Raw genomic sequence first — 16,269 nt, forward strand, 5'->3', positions numbered from 1 at the left:
CCAAAGCAGCCTATTAACACTTGGTGTTTCCGTCGGACCTTGCACATTCGTGCCTTTGAGCCTGTGATCACATCATTTCCCATCTTTTCAGAATATTATTTCTCCCCTGCTTTGCCTGGCTTCATTTTATCCAACTTTCAAGAGCCTGCAGCAAGCTTAATGGCTGTGTAGTCTCTGAGTCGGGGCACCAGCAGTCTGAATGACGTATTCTCCACAAAGCCTTTTTTGACCAATACAAGCCATCTCTTCTTCTCATTGCTTAGTGCGGTTATTTCATGTAGAAATTATTCAGCACCCTCCTTTGCTGTGTCCATTATTTTTTTATGTAGCTGTAGATATACACATGCATGCTTAATTAGCTGGAATAATAGCAGTATAGCACACAGGTTAAGAACATGGTTGACAGGTGCATAGACCTAGGCTTCAATATAGGTCCTCCCCTCGGGGGAGAGATAACTGAGGACAGGTTACGTCTCTGGATTTCAGCTTTGCTGTCAATAAAATGGGCAACTGTATCTACCTGAATCAAGCATGTCTTTTTATTCTGATGCTTTGACATCTGGGGCCTCACTGACTTTGGAGAGACTGTCCCTTTCAGGGCTAGTCAATCTCTAGAATTGGCAAGGGACTGGCCTGCAAGCATACCTTTTGTATGCAAGCCAAACAATCCAAAGCCCATACCCCCAACCACCTCCTTTATTGGGGTCTCATGTTCTGACCACTAGTCCTGTGCCCTAATCACCTCAGAGCAACTGGGAACAGCCCCTTGGCCCCAGAGTCCACTAAAATGATTCAAACCAGCCAATCCTGAGCTCACTTACCATGCCTCACCCATTTCCTTGCACAGAGGCCATAATAAAGGCTCTTAACCTCGATTTCCCCTGCTCCCTCTGCTTCCTTACTGACCCAGCTGTTCCACTGGGTGACCTCCCCATGGTGTGTCACATCACTTCCTGTGTCTAGGGAACTGTGAGTAAAAACTTCTTTCTTTATGACCGCCATTTCCCTGTCCACCTGTCTTACCATACCTGATTAAAATCAATCCTGGATATATTTTCAAACACTACCTCATAGGGTTATGGTAATGGTTCTCAACTGGAGATGATTTTTGACCCCCAGGGGACATATGGCAATGTCTGGTGACACTTTTAGTTACCACAACTGGGGCAAAAGGTGTTATTGGCACCTACTGGGGAGAGACCTGGATGTTGTCAAACATCCTACAGTGCACAGGTCACCCACAAGAATTCTCCTGCCCAAAATGAAAGTCCTGGCAAGGGTGAGAAACCCAGGGTCCAGTGAGGATTCAGTGAGGTAAATTCTCAGACTGTACTGTGCACTGGAATCACCTGGTGGACTTACTAAAATACCTATTGCTTGGCCCACTCCCAGAGTTTCTGATTCTATAAGTCTGGGGTGAGACATGAGGACTTGCATTTCTAACAAGAATTTGCATTTCTAACAAATTCCAAGGTGATGCTGACACTGATATTTCAGCACCAATTTTGAGAATTATTAGCCTAATTCATAGCAATCACTCAGTAAAAGGTATCCCATAATTATCATTTTATCAGATCCTTTAGGGCAGAGACTGCCCCCTATACTTCCTATCATGCACATCATTGGGGTTTGCAACAGGCACTCAGTAAAAGATACTGATGGCTTTTTGACACAAAGTACTCCTAAGTGGCAAACTCTACTTACTGAGATTTCTTTGGGGACTAGATGAGAAACTTGTCTAGGTAAGAATATGTTCTAGTTAGCTACTGCTGCATAACAAATTATCCCAAAATTTAGTGGCTTAAAGTAACAACCATTTTATTATGTATCATGATTTTGTGAGTTAGGAATTTGGTCAAGGTTCAGCAGGTTGATCTGTTACATGAGGTATTGACTGAAGCTACTCAAAGATATTTATCTGGCTAGTAGGTCAATAGATTCATATGTCTGACACCTTGCTGGAATGGTTTGAAGGCTAGGCTCCACTGGGACTGTCAACTAGAGCTCCCCCCTGTCAACTAGAGCTCCATGGAGTGGCCTCAGGGTAGTCAGACTCCTTACAAGGCAGCTTAGGGCTCTAAGAAAGAGTTTTGCAGCTATCAGGGTGAAAGGCAATCTTGGCCTTTTATAACCCAGCCCCAGAAGTCCCATTTTGCCATTTCCACTATACTCCATTGGTGAAAGCACTTATTAAAGCCCCCAACCCAGTGTCAAGGGAGGACGTATGGATCCCATGTTTTAATGAGAGAAGAGCCAAAGAATTTGCTGGCCATATTTTTAAACTACCACATGATGGTTGGTTGCAGCCATGTTTCTAGTGAAGAGAGTAGAAGACATAAGCAAATGACCCTAGGACTCTATAATTTTACTCTGTTATTCTCCGTCCTGAACTTTTGATGTTATATCCTCTCTCCAAATATATCACTGCAAGCCAGGCAGCTTCCCCCACTACTGTCTTCGTCTTCTGACTGTGAGTTGGAATAAGTATCCATATACCTGTCAGAATTGCCTAGTGCAGTAAAACCCACAATGAAATGCCCTTCCCTATTGCAGGTTCATTACACAGCATGAAAAATCCTATCCCCCAAGGACACAGTCCCAGATGGCATTTCTGTCTCCCATTGCAGTCTACAGTGCCTGTGCTGCAGTTATGTGCCTGTCCTGGTCCCCAGCGTGGCGACCAGGTCCTGTATAACCTGATCCAAATGTAATGCTTCTGTTATCTGAATGACGCCTTCTCTCATGTCTCCGGGGCTGTACTTACTCCCTCTGAGATCCTAGGCTCTCCAACCAGCTCAACATGTCAGCAGGAGCTAAATGATGACCTCAGCAGCAGCCAAGGATTATTTCGGTTGCATTATTCTCTGTGATTATCCAAAAGGGAAAACAAAAAAAATCACTTAAAAATGCAGCTTGTGCTCTTCCAGTACAACAAAGGATCTCCTGGAAATCTTTTATTTTTTAAATGACATTATAATGTATGCTTTGTTTTGTTTTCATCACTTTTATCATCTTTTCCTAGCAGAGGCCCAAGTGACTTGGCTGGGGTAAGGGGGGAAAATTATAATGATTCATTTGTATACATTTGTCCTAGAGGGAATTTGACATGGTGGAAATATTATCGGAATATTAAATTAGAGGCACTCAACATTATTCTCTGTTCTATTTGAAACCAGACTCAAGGTACAAACATATGGGGCCCAAGAATGCCACGGTAATTCAGTAATTCATGAGCCCCTACCAGAGCACCTTGGTTATTTCTGAACTGAGTTGACATAAGTATTCTCCTGTCGTGGGCACCCTTGGTACTTCTGTTTTGGTGAAATTTTTAGCTAGCCTCTCTTCCATACTCAATTCTTGTTATTAAAGTCTCTCTCTAAAGGCAACAGCTGATGTGGTTCTGGAGAGGCAGCCACATACCCAGCTCTTCTGAAGACCAAGTGCTTTCTAACAGATCTCTCCCAGCAAGGTGTTCCCTTGCTGGCCCTTAGCAGCTCTTGCCCTGAATCAGAGTTGACTAGCTCCTGAGACCAGTGTATCAGTCAGGATCCAACCAGAAAACAGAAACCACTAGAGATTTTGAAACAGAAGGGCTTGGATATAGGGATTGATTATACAAGGATGGGAGAGCCCAGAGGCCAGCCAGGGGGCGGTGAGGAATCCAGAGACCACAAAGACAGGAAGCTGACATTGCCACAGGGCAGAAGGAAGAAGGCAGGGAGTTCAGGAGCTCGGGCACATTGTCACCAGCTGGAGACTAGAACACAGTGGACTGGACGGTCTGGCAACAACTGGAACAGGAGAGGTCAAGCAGCTGCAGAGAGGAAGGGGAAGAAGTTCCTGTTACTCCCCCCCCCTCTTTACCCTCCATTCACTTGTCCATGCCTCCCATCCTCCAGGCTTGGAAAAGCAACCAATGGGGGTCAGACCCTTTGATTCAGGACAGGATAGGGAAAGGGCAAGAAAATGACCTGAGGAAAACGCATACCGCAGGAACCTAGGGAAGCTATTTCCACTCAGTTCTATGTGGTGTCTCCAGGACCCTGCACACATCCATCCTCCAGCCCAAGGTCATTGTCAGCTGCCCCAAGGTCTCAGCCACCAACGTCTATTCTGACTGCACTGATGTAACCTTGACCAATTAACAGCCTTTCTCAGTAAGACCCCACCCTGGTCAGATCTCTAGTTTCCATCAACTGTTCACCCCAGGGCTGCTTCTCTTTGCTGCCTCCTAGCTCACTCTTGTTCCCACTGACTCTTCAGCATTTTTACCAGTTTGACTCTGTCAAAGACCATTTTTGTAAGCTGATCCCCAGGTCCAGTGGGCCTGGTCTGGGTTTGATATCGAATAATCCTCTTGTTCACCATAGAAATACTATTACTTCTTCTCTCCTCCAGCAGAAGGTGGTGTTTTGCTCTCATGATGGTCCCAATTCAAGGGAGAAGGGGGTTAGACTTCCCTTTTTTGCAGAAGAGCTTATGGGATGGGAGTTATTTTTGTGGCCTACTTTGGAAATACAACCAACTCCAGGCAGAGACTTAATAGATCTCTTCAATCCTAATTATTAGTTTTTCTCCAAGATTTCCTCCCTCCCTCTGTCTCATCCTCCCTCCCTTCCTTTTTATTTTCTTATCTAGAGACAGGAAAACTTAATCTTTGGGGAGGAGTACATCTGTGCATACAGCTTAGTCACAGAATAAACCTTGACATATTTAATGGCTCGCTATTTTTTCTTGATTTTGACAGACTAGACTCAAACACTTTCACCACTAACATATTCTAATATGTTAATAGAAAGAAACTGCAGTCAGGATCCACCCTCAGAAACTGACTCCACTTGTGTTGCCAGGGTCATCTAGGTATGTGTAACACATTCTCAACCATCGCGTTTGTCCGCAAGTACTCATCTGTCTCTTTGCCCATGTCAGGGAGTACACAGATCCACTCCCTCCCCTTATGACAAGCCTTAACAGTCATCAAGTCAGAGACAGCACCTCTGAATTGATTTTTCTAGGCCTGCCCAGCCGGGCATGGAAACCCTGGGTTTGTGGTTCAGGTAGGGAGGTAGCTCTTGACAAAGCAAGAGGCACCATAGCAAAAGGGGGTCCTCCGGTCCTTCCTGCTGGCCTGACTTGGTCTTTCCACAGGGAAGGGGGGACAGAAAGCCCAGGAAGAAGGCTTATGGAGTGATCTAGCTTTCATAGTGAGAAAGTAGAGAAAATTCACGTGTGGAGAAGAAAAGATGGTCTTTTCTCTTGAAGGCAAGGATTCTACAGAAACCTGACAGATCACTCCATCTTTTTTTTTTTTTAATTTTTTTTTTCAACATTTTTTATTTATTTTTGGGACAGAGAGAGACAGAGCATGAACGGGGGAGGGGCAGAGAGAGAGGGAGACACAGAATCGGAAACAGGCTCCAGGCTCCGAGCCATCGGCCCAGAGCCTGACGCGGGGCTCGAACTCACGGACCGCGAGATCGTGACCTGGCTGAAGTCGGACGCTTAACCGACTGCGCCACGCAGGCGCCCCAGATCACTCCATCTTAATCATGAAGGCAAAAAGGCAAGAAGATGGCAGGTGTAGGCAATACACCAAAATGCACTGACCACCAAACAAACATTTAAGTACTTAACTAAGAGAGGACTGGGGCATATTTAGACCAAGTGAAATGCCCTCTATTTGGGTTCTGATTTCTTTGTCTCTGGGGCCAATTCTGGGAAGAACAACAGTTATAATTGTGCTGAGCTTGGCTCTAAAAACCTGTGGTTTTCAAACCTATCAGAGCTAGCACCTCTTTATTATAACAAGTGTTTTGTAATGCCCCTTTTAAATACCAGAATAAAATTACTAACATAACATCTTCACACATTTGAGAAAGACAACAGTGCAATGCCTCAACTGATACAAGAGCAAAACACAAAGCTATAATGAAATAATGGGCATTTCATGGGGCGCCTGGGTGGTTCAGTCTGTTAAGTGTCCAACTTGGCTCTGGTCGTGATCTCACGGTTTGTGAGTTCGAGCCCCGTGTCAGGCTCTGCACTGACAGTGAGGAGCCTGCTTGGGATCCTCTCTTTCTCCCCTTCTCTCTGCCCCTTCCCTATTTGTGCTCACTCTCTCAAAATAAATAAATAAACTTTAAAAGCACAAGATAATGGGCATTTCAGTGTGTGAACGCTCAGGCCCTGTATGCTGTGGCACTGGTGATCGTAATAATCTTCTTGATTTATTTGGTTGTATAAAATTCAGTGTATACTAAAACAATGCAAAAAGGCCTTATGTAAATTTTTAAAACTGAGTTAGGTTCTAATGTCAATGATAACATTAGGTTTTTCACATATGGAAATATCCCGTAGAACACTCACAAGTCATGTGTGATGCAAGATAATGGTGGTGGTGGTGGTTTCCACCCACCACTTTGTAACAACCCCGAAAAGTCCACCCAAATTTCCAAAATGCCCTCGAGAGAATTGAAAACCATGCTCTAAAGCATTAATCAGCTAGCCTTGTGTTACTTAGGACTAGGAACCGATCTGAGAGCCTTGTGTTTGTGATGTTATTGGCATAATTATTTCCTTATCACACACAAGGAAACTGAGGCACAAAGAGGCTACATAACTTCCCAAGGTCACAGAACAGGGATGTCCGTGGGGGTACAAGTGGAATGCAAGCCATCCAAAACCCACGTGAACCATTACCACTCCCTTTCCTGATTTGCCTCATCATCTGGGAGACTTGCTTTACCAACCTGCTTCCTACTACAGGACTAGGCTCCCACAACATGATAAAGGCCTCCCAATCATCCCAGAAAGCTGTTTGTTTACCCCGTCCTGGTTCTGTTTCTGAGCGTGGCAGCCAGCAGCGCGTTTGGGCTGGCCCTCAGAAGTGCCCTAGGAGCTTTGTCCTTAGCTCACCCGCCTGGGCCCTTTCTGATCCTGCTTTTCATGTGCGGGTCGCCGACCTACTTCATCCATTCTTGCGATATGGTAACGAAGCCAAGCAAAAGAGGCATAATTTACTGCCTTCCCTCTGCTTTTCCAATTACCCCATTTGAGCCTCGCTAATTTTCTCTTCACCTCTCCTCACCTCACGGAGCTCTTCCGTTTGCTCCGTCAGACCTGCGGGGATAGCGAGGATAACCTGCTTTTCCTCCCAGAGTCATCTCAAACAAAGGCCCGCTTGGCCAAGCGGGCTATTTGAGAAGCCATGAGCTCCCCTGTCACCCACAGCTGCTCAGCATGTGGCTCGCTGGGCGCTTCGGAGAGCAGATCTACAATGCGGGGTGCCCTGCTCGCGCCAGGCCCTCCCTCCGCGCTGCCTTAGCACATTCTAGTTGGCTCTCTGCGCAGCTTTGTTGTGGGCTCTGCAACACTGACGCTCCTACATTAAGTTGTGGAAGACAAGGTCTCATTTTCCTCAGGGGAGCTTGATGTCCAGAAAGTAAACTTAAGTCTCAAGGTCTCTGAAAAATCTCCTGATTCCTCTGGCAGGGATCCCGGCTGGGACCTCCTGTGAGGGTAGCATGCAGCTGCTTGTTATCTTTTGAATGCACACAGGATGCAACAGGATGCAACATTCCAACAGGATGATGCTCATGGTTTTAGTTTGCATGTGCCTATAACAGGGACTCTAAGGGCATTTTCAAATCAACACTTTGGGGTTGTTCTCTGATGGCTGTTTTCCCCACTTTCCTCTGCTCCCATTCGGGCCACCTCTATCATTGACCCCAACACCCCTTAGAAGAAATAGGAAGGTATAAAAAGACAAGAGAGGAGATAAAGCAAGAAGCAAAGCTCATGAGGACTGTAGGGCAGACTTTTGGAGGTCACAGTTTTAACCCTGCAGGCCAAAGATAAGCGGTCTTCAACATCCAGCACTCAACATCCCTTAGAATAAACCCAGCCTTCTAGAAAGCATATAATTCCGGTCACATCACAATCAGAATACATATTTTCCTCAGTCACTAACAAACATAGGAGCCATGAAAAAGACGTCCTGTTCTCTTTGTCTTTATTCCATGCCTCCTTCCTTCCGCTTTCTCCTGAGTAACATGAACACAGAAGCCTTAATCTGGCACTACAATGTCTCCCTCTCACAGATTTAGTAGAGAAACTGGTCAAGCTACATGAAAATATTTTAAGCTCATCTCCTGAGAAAAACAAAGGTTAAAAATAAAGTGTATTTTATTAGTTATATGAGTAAACACAATATTTTAGCTCATTTTTCAGGTTTTACAAGCTCAACCTCTCAGTGATTAAGTGCTGTCAATAAGAAAATATGCTGTATCTGAGACATACCTCTTATGTTTCAATTCCCCTTTTCCTGCCTGTCAAACTCTTGAAAATAAAACCTAGTTCTGTAGTTTCATATGCCACCAGCACCTCTTGCCTTTGCCTCTTTCCATGCCCTGGGCACACATTTTGTAACTAGTCACAGGCCATCTTTCCCAGGATGCCCCTCAGCACCTCCAGCTTGACACATCTAAACCCGAACAGTCTTGACTCTCCCAGGCACAACCCACTCACCCCCCATCCTTCCCATACTCCCAGCCTTCTCCATGCCAATTGTGCTAGAAGTAACCCCGTGGTATATTTGCTTATATTTGACTTTGTGACAAGGTATTCATGGAACAATGTATCCCTATACTAGATGTAAGTTCTGTCAGAGTAGCACCTGAACTTGATCTATCTTTATATTCATCACACCATTTAGCAAGTGCTTTACATGTTGGAGCACTCACTAAATATTTATTTCACAAATGGAGTGAATCCTCAGCCTTTAGTATTGGTGGCAGTGAAATCAAAGGGCCCCCAAATGAATGGAGAAGAATGGTAACACTATTATGGCAAAATCTAGGGTAGGAGGAAGGAGGAGGAGCAATGTCCTTTCCAAATGTCTTACAGAGTGCCAGTCATTCTGAATGTTTAATAAGGCATGGTTATCCGACTGACGAATGCTCATCTCTTTTGGAAAGTAGTTGGAGTGGTGGGGGGAAGGCATTTCTTTTCATTTGCCCTAGGGGTACAGAGTCAGGAGCCAGTGAGGGCATATATCATATCTACTTTCTGGCTGGTGTCATGTACAATGGATCTCAAGTCCCTGCCCTGCTGAATTGCCACAGACATATTTAATGTGTACAAACTTCAGATGAAAGGGGATAGGTCAGCACCATCCTTACAGAGTTTCATTTTCCCCACTCACTACACCATGAGCTTCCTTAGAATGAGGATCTATCTTCCTTATTACTTAATTCATTCATCTTTGTAACTATGATGCCTGGCACATTGGTGCCCAACAAATCTGTGTGGAATGCCAAATGTTTCTTAGAGCTTAATATAGATGAGGTTAAAAATACTCCTAGAAGGACACTCAATTATTAAGAAAACTATTAATCAGCTGTTTTTTAAGGTTTGCAGAAAATGGTCCTAGAATTAATAGGCCTACGCTACTTTTTAAAAAAACAGATTAGATTAGAGTAGTTTTCTTCTTTTACAATGTGTTCTCCAGACCACACTTATCAGAATTACCAGATTCATGTGCCCCCACTCCAAAATGACTGGACATTATTCTTTGGGACGACCATGGGAAGCTAAACTTTAAACATGCGCTGTAGGAGTTGCTGAGGCAAATGAAAACTTCGGGGCACTGGCCTAGCATGACATGTGAGACAACTGTCTGTCACAGGAGAGCAGCTCTGAAACTTAACCATCAAAAAGAACCAAGGTGTTCTGTCTCTAGGGTCTTTAAGCATAGAACAGATCTCTTTTCATCTTAGATGGCATGGAACCAGGAAATTGTACAAGATGGTCTCACAAGATTCTTTCTAGATATAGTACCATGACACTTTGGAAAAAAAACATTCTCTATCATCCCCTCAAATCTGACATACATAGGAACAAAACTCTGGACCTGTCATTTCTGTGCTCATGATGAAAATGGCTTGACTGATTTGTTTTCCTTTTCAGTTGCTCTTCTGTGTAGTAAATCCAGTATTCTCTCTTTTTTTTTTTAACATTTAAATTTTTTAAAAATGTTTATTTTTTAAGAGAGAGAGAGCATGCGTCCACGTGCAGGGGAGGGGCAGAGAGAAAGAGAGAGAGAATCCCAGACAGGCTCTGCATTGTCAGCATGGAGCCAGAGGCGAAGCTTGAACTCATGAACCTTGAGATCACGTTCTCAGCCAAAGTTGGACACTTAACTGACTAAGCCAGCCAGGCGCTCTAAATCCAGTTTTCTCGAATACCTACTTAGTGCAAGGCCTGGGCAAGATACTTTAGAAGAAACTTGGAATACAAATCAACCATCTGCAAAGAATTCACTACCCAGGACATGCTATGAGAGGTAAGCACATGAAAGTTAGGGAGCAATTCAAACCACGAGAAAAAAAAGTCAAGAGACAGTGATTTTTGAGTACGTGAAACTGAGTACGTGACATTAATCATGCAAACAAATAACATCTCCAGATGTTCTGAGGACAATGATCACTTCAATCTAGGAGTCCATTTGAGCCCAATCTCTAAGGGAAGATTTGGAAAGGCAGAAAGGAAAGGGAAAGATGTGTCTAGGAATTGGAATGGCACGAGTGCATTTTAGATGAGGAGAGTTGGAGGTTAATCAAGAAAGGTGGGGAGTAATGAGTAGGTTGGAAACCTGCTTCAGGGGGTGGGGATGGGAGGTCTAATGCCCTACCAAGAGAATTTGAGACATTGCCCATAGGGAAACTGGAGGATTGGGAGTCAGTGCAGTTTGGAGAAAGTACTGTTTTAACAAGATTAATCAGATAGCAGTTTTAGGATGACGTTTGAAGAGAAAAGATGTGAAGTAGATAGACCTGTTAGAATACTATTACAATGGACTGGACATGAGGTAAGAAGACTTTAACCAGGGTTCGAGTAGGAATGAAAAGAAAGAAAGTGGGAGATATTATGAAGTAAAGAAAGGATTAAAGAACTCAGTAACTAATGGGAAATGGGTTTCAAAGGAGAGAAGGAAATCAAAATAGGGCATCCATTTTAATCTTGTAAGTATCCATCACTGGTTAGCTATATGCAACCTTTTGTAGGAAAAAGTGTTTCCTTTGTGTCTGAACCTTGCCAACGCATTTTCCCATTGACTTAGATCAGCTTCAGTCTGGGTGCATTTCCAGTCATTTCTCCATTATATTCTAAGGTAGTAATGTAATTCAAAGAGGTATCCAATTCCACTTGTTGAGAACAAACAGAGAGTCTGACAAAATCCAGGCCATTGTATCAGTGGTCAGTCATATCTTGGCACATCTACTCTTCAGTGTAAGAACTCTGGGTCAGATGTAAGGAAGTCACTAGCAAAAAACTGTAGATAGATTTTATATATATATATATATATATATATATATATATATATATATACACACACACACAGACACACACAGATAGATGATAGATAGCTAATACATACATACATAGGTGGATATATAGATAGATGATAGATAGTAGATAGATAGATAGATAGATAGATAATAGGTAGATAGATAATAGATGATAGGTAGATAGATAATAGATAGATAGATAGATAGATAGATAGATAGATAGATAGATAATAGGTAGATAGATAATAGATGATAGATAGATGATAGGTAGATAGATAATAGGAGGATTGTGATTAGGAGCAAATGGTCCATGTATAATCCATCATTTCCAAAACCAAATCTGAACTACAGTTTCCACACTGGGTTTTCTTCCTAAGAGAGGAAAATGCAAGCTATCCTTGGGCTTGCTTAATTACTCAGAAAGAGAAGAGAAAGCAGACCCTGACGCTCTGATGAGAGACCTTTGCTCCAACTCAGACATCCTCCAAAAGGTTCTTCCGCTTCTACAATGAATTCATGTCTGGCGAAGTTTGAAAATAAGGAACTTGGAGAAATGAGATCAAATGAAAGAGTGGTTGGTATGGCATTGGCCTTGTATTCCGGAAAGAAGTGCTAGTGCCTCAGTTAAGGATAGCCTGGTGGTACGGACTGTGTCTTATTCAGGGAGATGCAAAAAGCATTTAACCTAAACCTCAGACAAAAACTCAGTGGAGTTGGGCTGGAGATGGGCTGGAGTATCTCCTACACATTTGGCAACAGAAGCTGGCCTCAAGGTGAACCACAGAAAACTGCAGAAAGTGACTGAAGAGGATGTACTTCCGGAAAAGGGGACAAGATGAAACCTCAGTTCAGATATGCAGAAAAGCTGGAAAGAAGCTTGTTAATCACAGCCAGAAAATGGCGGTGACTTGCACATCTGGGTCTGGGCCTTCTGGAGCTGTGTGGGCAGAAGGAAAGAATCTGTGGAGCCAAAGTGCTTGGCAGAGGGTAGAAAAACCAGCTCCCTCAGATTGTCCCTGTGACAGACCCCTATGTGGTGTGGCAGGTGGACGGGGTGAGTGGCATGATACCTACATGCGGATGAACAGCAGTCAGTAGTAGAAAGGAGAGGCTAACTATCTGAGGACCTTGTTCCTGCCTGGGATTCAAGTTCCCACCAGCTTGTTGCCAGCTCTGCCCGGGAAATGTTCCCTGCCTGGGGAAGCAGAGGCTGATATGGAGAGTCGTAACACCATAGCCAGAGGTTCAAAATGGCAATGTTACATGGATTCTTCTGGCAACTCCAGGGTCTTGCCAGGGCAGAAGCCTGTCACGTGGAAACAGCGGGATAGAAACGGTCATGATGATGATGCTGGCAAGTACTTACTGAGTGCTTATTATGTGCCAGGCACCATACTAAGCTCTTTATGCATTCTGTTGCCTTAAATTCTCATAATTCTTAGGAGGCCCTATTATTATCCCTGAGGAGACTGGGATGAGGAAACTGAGGAGACTGAGGCTCAGAAAGGTTAAATACCTTATTTATACTGATAGCCTGGGTTCCTCAACACTGCCAGGTACCTCAGATGACTCTCCCATTTTTTTTTTTAATCTGAAAAAGACACTCAGGGGAAGAACAGAGGCACACAATAACTGACTCACAGGTTACAAGCCTCTCCCATAAGTGTTTACATGCACAGAGGCCTTGAACAAAGCCTGTGCACAGCTAAGTGAAAATCTTCTCTTCCAGATGACATCTTGATGCAGGCAAAAGGAAAAAAATAAATTTGCTAAGCTTTAGATGTAGCCATTGTCCCCATCACAGGCAAGAGCATCTCTGTAATGATGAAAAGCACTATAATTTTAACCTTGTTATTGGACTAAGCACAATTTACGCTAGTGATGGAAAAAAAAAAGATTTATGAGATGTAAGATAGAAAGATAAACTCTTGTCCCTCAGCGGCTATTAGAAACATTGCCAAAATACCATAAATGTGTGAAAGATGACATGATTATTTTTGCATTTCCACTGGGCATTTCCTACATTGCAAGAATTTACAGGGACAGAAGTCCGTAGTACAGATGGTTGAGCTGGAGGGGAACAGAGGAAGAGTGAGCAGCCACATGCCCAGCTCCTCCTCCGAGGAGGCCCCACTGACCAAGCCTCAGTGGGGAATGGATGTAAGGCAGGTGGCTTTAGGCATGGGAGCACACCCAAGTACCCTAAGGTGCAACACTTGCCAGCATCATCTTCATGTCCTACTTCCAGCCATCTGCTCGTAGGGCAGTTATGGTAGCAATACCCTGTCCCAGGTTTCATCAGAATTTGGTGTCAGATTCTGGTGCACCACAAGCTCTGGAACATGAGAGAGCAGCCAGGACAGAGAAGGAGGCACAAGGAGAACCAGCTGATGTTCATCTACCTGCCCCACAAAGCTCATAAACAGAAGCTTCCAAGAAGTTAGGGCCACGAACCTGGCCCCAAGGAGCCACAGAAGGTTTCCTTTTAAAAGAGAAAGGAAATAGACACCAGAATGTGGTTTAACTGAAACCGGCTTGAAATAAGTCTTGCAGCTGGCCAGTCTGGCCCGGTTATCCTAGAAGGGACATGATCAACAGTAACACTTGAAGGCCTAGTCACAGGAAGTTAGTCATGACTTGGCTCTAAGATGAGGTTGTGTAGGGCCTGGGCTTAAGCAACTAATGGGTCCAACAGCTGATCTCATGAGCTGAAGTAAATTTTGACTTTGACCCCTGGAGAAACCTGATAGCAGGCTTGGTTTTAGTAAGATAGGACAACAACTATTGGGGAAATTGGGGTTTCAAGATTTTCTCATTTTGGGTAATATCAGTCATTTCTTCAGTACAGGGCTATGCACTTCATGGGTCTGTCATCTAGAAGCCAGATGACTGGTACAGGTTTCACTTTCCACAAATTGAGTGTCATTTCAATCGTTCCATCTCTCTCTAATGCAGACGTTAAGAGAATGAGTTCTAGAACATCTGCAAATCACTTGAGGTGTCCTAACGAGAGATGCTACATAAATAGATGATATGAAAACAGTCTTGTGAAGTTAGTGATGTGGAGTCCTCACATGTATAGAAATGAGGGCCATATGCCAGAAGCACTGGATTGAATCATGGTGACTCCTGTATCCAACTGAGGGAGTACTTGGGTTGCGTTGCCGTGTTCCATATTTAAATCTAGGCTGCAAATGGAAAAACAGTTTTTACAACTCTAAATGCACTTTCTACTACACAGAATGGTGACTGGAGCAAAAGCAAAAATAGCTTCTCACACCATGCTTTGAGAAAATCTAAATCTGAAAATGATCATTTTTATTTGCATGCTACCAAATAAGGACATTGGGGAAGCAATGACTCACCAGTGTTCTAGCACTTACCAGATTCCAACATGATGTGAGGGTGTTCTCAAAAATGAGATTTGGATGTTCTAAAATTCACATTCAGCTTCACCCTAGACGTGTAACCGCAAGTTCCGAAAAATGGGCCGAATCACAACTTCACAGGGTAGTTGCGCCACTGCTCCCGTGAATGATTCAATACTTTCAAAACCTCGGCTATATGGGAATAACACTTCACATCTGAAGAGTACCTTAGGCTTTTAAAAGCACTTTCACCTACATCACCTCATTTGATCACATTTGATTCTCACAAAATCCTCAAGGCAGGGTGTTTGTAAGCGTGTGGTTGTCATATTAAAATATCATGGAACCGCGGGTCTTTTTGTAGAGACAGGATGAATCACTGAAGGTAGGGAAAAAAGGAACAAACAAATGAAAACTAGGGGATTTGGAAATCTAAGCTCCCTGTTAACATTTCACGTGGCCCCTGTATAAACCCAAGTTCTTAAAGTGATAAAACCCGGGAGAAAGGTCTAAGAATTGCCTGTAACCCAAATGTGTTTTCTTCTCTATGCTTTTAGAAGACAGTTTAAAGAGACTTAGGGAATGTTCTGGCCTTTTGTTTTGAAACTTCCTCTGCTTGTTGTCTCCTTGTCTGCAGACTGTGAGATTGGTCTATTTGCTTTAAACAGACTGAACAACCTTTAAAATAAGCAGACTTCTCTGACGGGCTGACTTATTTTGGATGTGCAAAGATGTTTACTGAGCTTCTCATCTAAGACTTGATTCTTCTCTCAGTTAGTGTGACACAGTTTAGAGTTTAAAGGGGAACGCCGTCTGGTGTAGCATGTTTTAGAAGGTGGCAGAAGAAAAATGTCTCTGTTCTTCAGCATGATCAGTGGTCTGCATCTCCCCAAGGATTTCTATGAACCTTAGAATGAAATCTGTATTATTCAGGTTCCCAAGGGTAAACCGCTTTTGCCAAGAGACCACTGAGCGGTTTTCAAAGATGGAAAACATTTCTTTTTGTGTTCCCAGTAGCCAGGTTAGCCCTGGGTCAGAGAGGGGCTCGAGACCTGCAACCCAGGAAAAGCATTTTCTGGGGAGTTTTGGATAGTGGCGATAGGTTTTACATATTAACTTATGGCAAAATAATGAAATAAATAAATGAAAATGATATCAACATTGCCCCCCTGCTTCATTGTCCAGAGGGACAGGGATGAAGAGGGGGAGAGTGAAAGGGACTCCCACCATGGGTGCTTACACTTCTGACCCCCCACTACCACCCCGATTTATCACCCATCTTTGTGCAACACAGATCACTGTGTGTGGGCTTCTCCAGCCCCAGAGGAGACCATGAGGGTAAGCAAATCAGGGTGTGTTGGGAATCAGGACATCAAACAGCAGATCATGCTAGAAACCAGGGTTCAGGACACAAGCGTTCTGGTCCTGCCTCCATCTCTATTTAATTGTCTGACTTTGGTCAAGCATTCTGCCCCTTTCATCTGTAAAACCAGATAGGGGATGAAGTGTTCCCCAGCGTTCCTAATAGCTCCTAAAAATGAGGATCTTTTTGG

Source organism: Neofelis nebulosa, chromosome 3 (genome assembly GCF_028018385.1).
Source record: "Neofelis nebulosa isolate mNeoNeb1 chromosome 3, mNeoNeb1.pri, whole genome shotgun sequence".
Classification (NCBI taxonomy): domain Eukaryota; kingdom Metazoa; phylum Chordata; class Mammalia; order Carnivora; family Felidae; genus Neofelis; species Neofelis nebulosa.